This window comes from Camarhynchus parvulus, chromosome 18 (genome assembly GCF_901933205.1).
Source record: "Camarhynchus parvulus chromosome 18, STF_HiC, whole genome shotgun sequence".
NCBI classification, from domain to species: domain Eukaryota; kingdom Metazoa; phylum Chordata; class Aves; order Passeriformes; family Thraupidae; genus Camarhynchus; species Camarhynchus parvulus.
The window spans coordinates 6475414-6484462 of NC_044588.1; positions in this window are offsets into that span (position 1 = coordinate 6475414).

Genomic DNA, 9049 nt, shown 5'->3' on the forward strand with positions numbered 1-9049 from the left:
CTGGGCTCAGAGGGAGCCCCTGGCCCCAGCCCTCACTCCTGTCTCTGCAGAGGCTTCATCACCCAGACTGTGCCCTGCATTACAGCCCAGGTGTGAGCGGCTGTCAGCGCCCGACAGGGGTGTGACACGGGATTTGTCACCTGAGCCCAGCGCTGAGCTCCCTGCAGTGAAACCCGGGCACTGCTGCCCCACAGCGCCGGCCCTGGGCAGCAGTGCCAGGAGGGGCACTGCCCACAGCCCTTCTGGACACCGACCCGCAGGAGAGCCAGCGCTGAAAGGCTCTGATGTGAGGCAGGAAAAGGCCAGGAAATGTAATTCCCCGAGGAGAGAGGACAGGAGCAGTGACCCCAGCCCAAGCGCCTGAGTGTGGGGCTGAGCAGCACTGGCCCTGCAAGCACGGCTGGGCATTCTTCCTTCCCAGTTACAGGACCCCCAGTCTCTGTGAAACCAGGGTTCTGAGCCTGCTTTCCATCTGAGGCTGCTGCCCAGCACAGCCCTGCAGCGTGCCAGGCTTTGCCATCCTGCACCAGCCCTGCCCAGGCCAGGGTGATTCAGCAGCTCTGCCCTCTGCTCCCACATCCCCCCAGCCCAGCCCTTTGCCTGCAGGAGAAACGCGTGAAGGGTTTTGGTTGAAGGAGAAACGTGTGAAGGGTTTTGGTTGAAGGAGAAACGCGTGAAGGGTTTTGGTTGAAGGTGAAACGTGTGAAGGGTTTTGGTTGAAGGAGAAACGCGTGAAGGGTTTTGGTTAAAAGCTCCCTCTGGCAGCGCAGCCCTGCAGCCTGGAGCTGCCAGAGCTCTGACACAGCTCCCCAAAATCCCTCCATGGGTTAACCAGGCACCCAGTGTGGCGTGAGGCTGTTTGTGTGCCCTGGCAGATTCCTGGGAAGGGAGCTGTGATCAGAAGGATTTGCGGGGGGGTAGCAGCAGACAGAGAACGCTCTCCAGGCCGAGTGGGCAGCAGGAGCTGTGCTCAGCCTGGCAGCCTGGCTCTGCTGTGAAGGCAGGAGCTGTGCTGACTCCCACACAGGCAGGGGCAGATGCAGCTCTGGATGCAGATGGTGCATGAATAACCAGCTGCTGTTGCTGGGCAGGGTTGGGAAGGAGCCCTGGGAGCCACCACGGGGCAGGTGAGACAGGCAGGGCTCAGGTGAGAATCAAACCTGGCTCTCCTGCCTGGCCCTGCTCTGCCTTTATTTTGTCTCTGGCCAGAAGCTGGGACTGGCTGTGCTGCTGCTCAAAAGAGAATGCCAGATTTCTTTCCTTCAAGCCAAATCTCAACCTGGCCAAGAGAGCAGGGAGCAAAGCAGATCAGACCCATCAATGGCTTGGGTTGGCTTTGACATTTCTTACAGGCAGCAAAGCTTTAATAAATATCAACTGCAGGAGCTTCCTGACATTGCTGGAGAAGTTTTCCAGGTTTCTGGAGGAGCAGAAGTTAACTGGGACCCAGTGCAGATGCTGGAGGAATGGAGAGGATCTGAGCCACAGCCAAGCGAGCACAAACCACCCAGAGACTCGGGGTGTGCAGGAAGGAGACCAAAGGGAAGAGCTAAAAAGGCTGGAAAAAGCAGCTCAGGGAATTGCTTGGTGGCATTGGAGGACAATAAACCCCAAACTATGCTGTTCAGGCCCAAGTTAACTCCTCATTGCAAAGGAGATGGAGACAAAATTTCTAGGCAGGAAATCTGCCTCTCTGAGCAGGGCTGCTCATGTTGCAGACCTCTGCCCCCACGGTGTGAATGCTGCACGTTCCCCTTCCCCAGCTCCAGCCCCGTGTTCGAGGTGCTTATTCTGGCTTCTTTCAGACCACGACTCATTTGCAAGAGCCCAACTGTCATCACATTTATTTTTCTTCCTCCTGCTTCCCCTGGCCTGGGCAGGGCTGGTATTTGGGCCCCTGGGAGCCCAGATGTGCCCGGGATGACGCAGAAGCATCAACATTTTCCCTTGGAATGGATTTGTGTTTGTGCCATGGCCAGCTCCTCACAATCCAGGGTGCTCAGGAGCTTGGAGAGAAGGAGAGCCCTGATGGGAACAAAGGAGGGAAGGAATGCTTGGGCGCAGTGGTCAGGGGGAGATGGGTTTAGCAGGGCTGACCAGGATGCAGAAATGGAGCTGATGAGAACTGGCTGCCCTGGCTTCACTGCTGATGAATCTCTGGGAACAGCTTGGGAGCAAACCCAGCACAGGCACGTTCCTTGAGCTGGCTGCAAAGGCACTGCTGCACAGCTCTGCAGGGATGGGCTGACCCTGCACGCAGGGCCTGCTGGGCTGGGAGCCCCTCACTGTCACTGTAGGACATGAAACAACATGAGGGCACACAGCGCTGCTCTCAAGGTGCAAAAAGGGCAGTTCATTTTCTGACTCCAACATTTATAGTTCTCCAGAAGTGACAGTGGATTGGAGGGTGGCAGTGCCACCTCTCCAATGGCACTGGACAAACCAACAGCCCATCGAATTTCTCCTCCTCCAAAAAATAATGCAAAATAGTAAGTTATTTACAGAAAGTGTGTGAGAAAGTTTGCTACAAGAATGTCAACATCAGAAGGCTTAGCAAATCTTAAGGAATCAGGGTGACACCTGACCACCCCCCAGGCACTCAGGTCCTGAGGCAGAGGTGACACCTTGGAGGGAGGCTCAGGAGGCTTTGGAATCCAGGCAGCCCAGTAACCACAACCTTTACAAAGAGGCTGATTTCCTGTGCCAGGATTGGTGATTGGCCAGAAGAAAGGCAGAGGAATCCAGCCCTGGAGAGCCCTCGGGGTCACAGGCACAGCACTGCCTGGTTTGTGGTGGCAGCAGCTCGGTGCAGCCCGGCACAGCTGTGCTGCTCCTGTGAGGGCACACAGCGCCCATCCTGCCATCCAGAGAGTCACAGGATCGTGGGATGGGCTGGGAGGGACCTCAAAGATCACCACATCCAACCCCCAGGCTGCTCAGAGGCATTCTGGCCTCAGTTTCCCCTTTGGAAAGTGAGAGCAGCAATGCCCACTGGTTTCCAGCAGTCCCACCATCACATGGGTGATGTTCCTGTGTTTTTGTGCTTGGTGCGGTGTTGGCATCTGCTGGTCCCAACTGCAGGAAGGCAGCTTTGCTGTAATTATTAAATTTGAGCCCTGAGATCAGGAGCAGCTTTGCTAGAGCTGTGTAAGATGTGTGTGCTCTGGAGAGAGGAGTTACACACATCGGTAAGTTGTGTGTGCTCTGGAGAGAGGAGCTGGTGTCCATGTAACCCAGCCCTGCTGGGGCTGCAAGGGGAGCTCCCCTCATTCCCAGTGTGGTCCCAACACCTCAGCTCACCCACAGGAACCCATAATACAAGAGTTTAATCAGCCATGTATTTTTTCTCTGCCGCATCATTTTGCTTAAGTCCAGCTTAACCTTCTGGACCAAAGAAATGGCAATGGAAAAAACAGAGTTTCCCCTTTGAGTGACTCATGCCTGATTCACCAAAAATGCATTGAAACCCAGGAATTTTCATCATGAAACTGCAGGGAGGGAAGTGGGAAGGACTTGGGGCTTTAGCTCCTCGAGTATTTTAACCCAAAACTTCATCTCACTTCCACGAGAATAAAATAAACTATTGAGCATTGGATGGCTCCCCTTTATAATCATTTCAGAGCTGGGCTTTGAATATTCATTTGTTATTCTGCTGCCCACGTTTCCTTGCCTGAGAGGAAATGCTCAGAGAGGATTTCTGTGCTGGTTGGCAGAGCCTTCCCAAGGCACCTTCTGGAAGGTTCAGACAGGAGGCAGCCCTGGGTGGGCGATCCCTGCCCCAGGCTGCTGCCCCTGTCCCAGCCCTGGGCTGACTGGTACAGCCATTCCTGGCCAGAGAGAAGAAACCCCCAGTGCAGAGGCTTTGATCCCAGCTGCTCCTCCAAACTCCTCTTTCCACGGGCTGGAACACATCCCAGCAGTTTCTTTCCTGTGTGGCAAGAAAAAACCATCAATTTTTAACTCATGCAAATGAGGAACAAGATCCTTGTATAAAACAAACAGACAACCCATTTTTCACCTGTAATTGTTTCTTTGCCACATTAATAAAAATATGGTGTGCATTCTGGTTAATGAATATGTAAATGAGATATGATTAATAACTCATTTGGAGAGAAATGGGAAGATTCATTTGCCTTCTGTAATTTCTCTGTGTGTCCCATCCTCTGTTGGATGCCGGTGAGGTGAGAGGCCCTGGCACAGGTGCCACAGAGGCTGGGGCTCCCCTGGATGTGCCCAGAGGGGCTGGGGCTGCCCTGGGCCCCTCCTTGCACCCTCTCACCCCCACAGGCCCACACAGACATCCCCTCATTGCTGGGGGAGCCCAGACAGGCAGAAACTCAGCGGCAGAGCTGGCTGTGCACTCCCCATCCAAATGGAAATTTGGCTGCAGACATGTCACTGGAAATTACAGTTTTTGCAGGGGAAAAAAGCCCAACAAAACTATGATCAATCATTTGTTCCAATTTTCATTAAAAGCAAGAATTTTCATTAAAGTAAATGTTGGTTACAGAAAAGCAGCTGTTTGTTTTGTTTTCTGTAACCAAAACCAGAAGGTTGCTCTTTAAAACGTTTTTGAAAAGCAGCTGCTTCGGTCAGCAGAGCAAAAACAAAAGGAAACTGTCGCAACGACTAAAATAAATGTTTTCCTCAGAACTTCCAAGAACATAAAGGGAAGACACGACTCGATTGCGGTGCCCTGGCTCTGCGGCAGATGCTGAGTGTTTGCAGCCCTTTCCTGCTCTGGGAGCACTCAGCAGGATGGACAGTGACTCTGCAGGAGCAGAACCCTGCCCATGGCACTCCTGGAACAAACCCTGCCTGTGGCTCTGCAGCACCAAACCCTGCCCGTGGTTATCCTGGAAAAAACCCGACCCGTGGTTATCCCAGAGCAAAACTCCAAGCTCTTCCTCCTTAATGCGCCTTCACTGAATCAAGTTCTACAGCACTCAATTAACACATAAATAATTAAAACACTTCCAATGAAAAGTTCTGTCCATAAGAAGACCTCAGTGTGTGAAGTGCAGGGCATTAATTCACACCCAGTTTTCTTAACGGAGCTCGACCTTCGGCCTCATGTCTGGCACAATGAAGTGGGAATTAATCCACCGTATTTCATGGGCTGTCAACTCATCCCACCCCCGAGGAGCACAGCCCCCCAGAGGTCACCTGCATCTGTGGGGACAGCAGCTGTGGATGGTGTCAGCTTTGGGAAGGGTTGGGCTCCACTGCATGGGGTGCTCCGAGGCTGCAGGGACACCAGGCCAAGCCTGGGACCACCTTCCCTGCAGCCCTGGGCTTCACCAGCTCGGCTTTGGGGCACAGCTTTGGGCTGCCCTTGCAGGGGAAGGCGGCCAGCAGCCTCCCAGTGCTGAGGCACAAGCTGTCCCGATGCCCCAGCCATGGGGTGCAGGCGTGGGGAGCAGCCAGGCCAGCCCCAGCCACAGCCCAGAGGGCTGGGAGGGCAGCAGGGACCCCTCTGCTCTCCCCCCAGGCCTCAGCAGAGCTCCTGAGCCTTCAGCCCCCCATCCCCAGCGTGCAGGACCCCGGCGCTGCGCTCCTCTCCGGGCAGCAGCTCCGCCCAGCAAAGGCAAAATGCAAATTCTATCACCCATCCCTCAAGGTCTGCTCCGTTAAAAATCAGATTTGGGCTTGGAACATGTCTGTGCTCCTGCACTTTGAGATGAGCTTTAATTAAGAGGTAAAATTATTAAAGCTGCAAGTTATTATAGCCTGAGGACCCCGGCCCGGTGATATGAAGCAGATGGTCCTGGGGCAAGCAAAAGCCCTTTAATAAAGAAGCGTTTGCAATTCATGAGCATTAATTATGTCCACTTCTCTCATTTTAAAATGTTCTGCTTGTCAGCCCAGGTATTGTGTGTGGAGCAAGCATGATGAATTAGGCAAACCCCTTCTGGTTCAAGACATATTCTTTGTGTGGTGAAAATTAAAAGTATTATCTCCCAGAAGATGGGGTGATTAGACTATTTAAGCACTTGGGGATCCCCAGCCCTTCTCCCCAGCGCCCCAGCTCCCCTGGGCAGGTTTGGAGGGCGCTGCTGGGCTCCAGCCATGCCCGGAGGCGGCAGGGGAAGCATCACTCCATGCCGGCTCTGCGGGGCCCTACCGCCCCCTCCCGCCCAGCGCCGGGCTCGGGGCTGCTCTGCGCCGCTCTCCGCTCCGTGCTGCACGATCGCCTTTGCCCTTGATTTATTTATTTATAGGCAGGCTGATGAAACCTGCGGCCCTTGTGCCGGCTGTGCGCACACACCAGCATCTGCGGGACCGAAATCGGCGCCTCGAGCAGCCCGGGACAGCCCCAGGGGACCCTGCCAGGCTGCCGGGGCACCGGGGACATCCTGCCCTGACCAGGACCCCCCTGCCAGGCTGCCCTGCAGTGTTACCAGCGAATTTCATGCTCCCATCCCTGCCCTGCCAAGGCCAGCCCTGCGGGTCCCTCGGTGCCAGGGGACGCAGCTGGTGCCACCAGCTGAGCCCAGAGCCCTCTGGACACGCTGCCACCGCATGAAGATGTTCCAGCACCGTGACAGGGGTCCCAGGGGGTCCCCAGGGTTTGCTCTGAGACCCCTGAGGAAGAGGAGCAGGTGACCCTGCTGTGGGTGGTGAACCCCAAATGTTGGTGGCGGCTCAAGGGGATCCAGGCAGGCCCTCGGCACAGGGCAGGGAAGCGTAAATCATTGCTTTCACAAGTGTAATTTGCATATGCAAATATCCCTGGGCTTCCCTTGAGCCTGCCCAACCTGCAAGGGCACCACGTGCTGCTTTCCCAGCCCAAACGGGCCAGAGGACCCTCAAATCCCCCTCACACACCCCAAACCCCCACCACGACCTGTCCTGACCGAATAAACCCAGCCCTGGGGCTCTGGGGCAGGGCTGGGATGTCCCTGGGGCAGGGCTGGGATGTCCCTGGGGCTCTGGGGCAGGGCTGGGATGTCCCTGGGGCTCTGGGGCAGGGCTGGGATGTCCCCGGGGCTCAGGGGGGCTCTCATTAAGGGGAATAAGAGAGAAGCAGCAGCAGAATTGGACACTGAGCACAAGGAAGGGGAGGTGGGAGGCAATTCATTATCCCAGCCCATTAAACCCCCCCATCCCCTCGGAGCGGGGATCCTGCCCTGCCCAGGGCAGATGGGATCCCCCCAGGCCACCCCCCGTGCTTCACGGTCAATTAGACGCGCGGGGAGCAGGGACAGGGGTTCAAGATTGCATCGAGGGCCGGGCCAGGGACACAGCGGGGCTCCTCTGCCCATCCATATCATAGACACTAATTTGGCTTAATTTACTTCAAAGCTTTTCCTGGGGCTGCGGCGCACGCCGGGCTGGGATCTATTCCTCCCCAAAGAGGTTTGAAAGGGGGCAGGGGCTTTTCTCTTGAAAGCAGCCCAGGGACCGAGCTTTGAGGTTTGATTTGCCTTTTTTTAATTTTTTTTTTTACAAGGGCTGCCTCCAAAGACAGATAAGAGGGAGCCCTGGGACATGAAAGCTGAAAAAGTGGATATGAAAGGAGACAGGACCGACAAAGACTGTAATGAAGCAGTTAAAGGAGTTTAAAATAAAGCCTCTCCCCACCCAGTGCCTGCAGAGGAGCAATAAAACCATCCTGCAAAGTGCCAGCCAAAGATTCCCCCAGGAAAGCTCACCCTTGGGGAAAGCTAAATGTGTTGAATTATCCCCCAGGAAGCAAATAAAGCAGGGACAACACGGAGCTTTTATCCTTTCATCAGCCTGGGGGAAGTGCCTTGTTAATGCTGGGAGCTTAGGGAGGCTGGAGAGGCAGGAGCAGCCTCGGATCTGTGGGGTGGGAGCAGGGGATGGATCCAGAGCCCAGCCCGGATCTGTGAGGGGAGCAGGGGATGGATCCAGAGCCCAGCCCGGATCTGTGGGGTGGGAGCAGGGGATGGATCCAGAGCTCTGTGGGATGGCTCAGTTCGGCTCGGCCCGGCCCGGCTGGGCTCGGTCCCGCACAGCTCAGCTCAGCTCGGCTCAGCCCCGCACGGTCCCGCACGGCCCGGCCCGGCTCGGTCCCGCACAGCTCAGCCTCGCACGGCCCGACCCGGCCCCCGCCGCCGCCCCGCGCTCCCGCAGCTGCCGGTGCGCGGTCCGGGGCCGCCCCCGCCCGGCCGGAGCGGGGCTGGAGCCGCAGCCGTGCCCGGGCAGCCACGGCTTCAATTCCCACCGTAATTTTTCAATTTACAAGGCAGTAAATGAAAGAGGGAGATGAGATCTGCTGAGCGCATTTTCCAGGAGTATTTACTGCTGAGAACGCCGCAAAAGCCATCTAAACAATTGCTTTTATGACACAACACACATTAAAGAAACTTCCCTAATATTTTTTTTCACCGCTCTGCCGTTTCGTGCCGCGCTGCTGCCGTTGTGCTCTGCCGGCTGCTTTATGGGCTGTTCGGGTTTTAATTGGGCTGTAGCCCCAGGGAGCGCTGAAATCCGGCTAATTTAGCTCAGGGGGTGCTCACAGCTGATCGGGCAGCGAGGCTGCTCCCGCCCCAGCCCCGCTGTCGCTCCGGGAGCGGCTCCAGCCCTGGGGAGCGCCGGGGATGAGCCCAGCCCGGGCTGGGGCGCCCCATCCCTCGGCGGGGGCTGTGCCCAGCGCAGGCAGCGAGGGCAGGTGAGGCCGGGGATGTTCAGGACAGGCTTTTTCCCTCGCAGGGGAGTGCTGGGGGCTCTTCACACCTGGAGGTCTGCAAGGCTGATTGAAACAAAGCCCAGCCCAGCCTGGAGCTGGTGGCGGACACACCCAAGAGCAGATGGCAATGAAGACCTCCGGAGCATCTCGTGGTTTTGTTACAAACTTTAACTCTTTAACACTTTCCCTCAGCCGTTCCCAGTGGGAAGTAAGTGATGCCTTTGGAGGGAAGCCCCCTCTCCATGCAGCTAAACACGGCCTGGGAGCTGCAGCCCTTCTCCCACGGCCCGAGCACGGGGACAGCAGCCCCGGGGCCAGGCTGGGACAGCTGGGGGCTCACCTGGAGAGGGGAAGAGAAGAGGAAAGCTCTGCTGCTGGGGAGAGCTGAGAGCC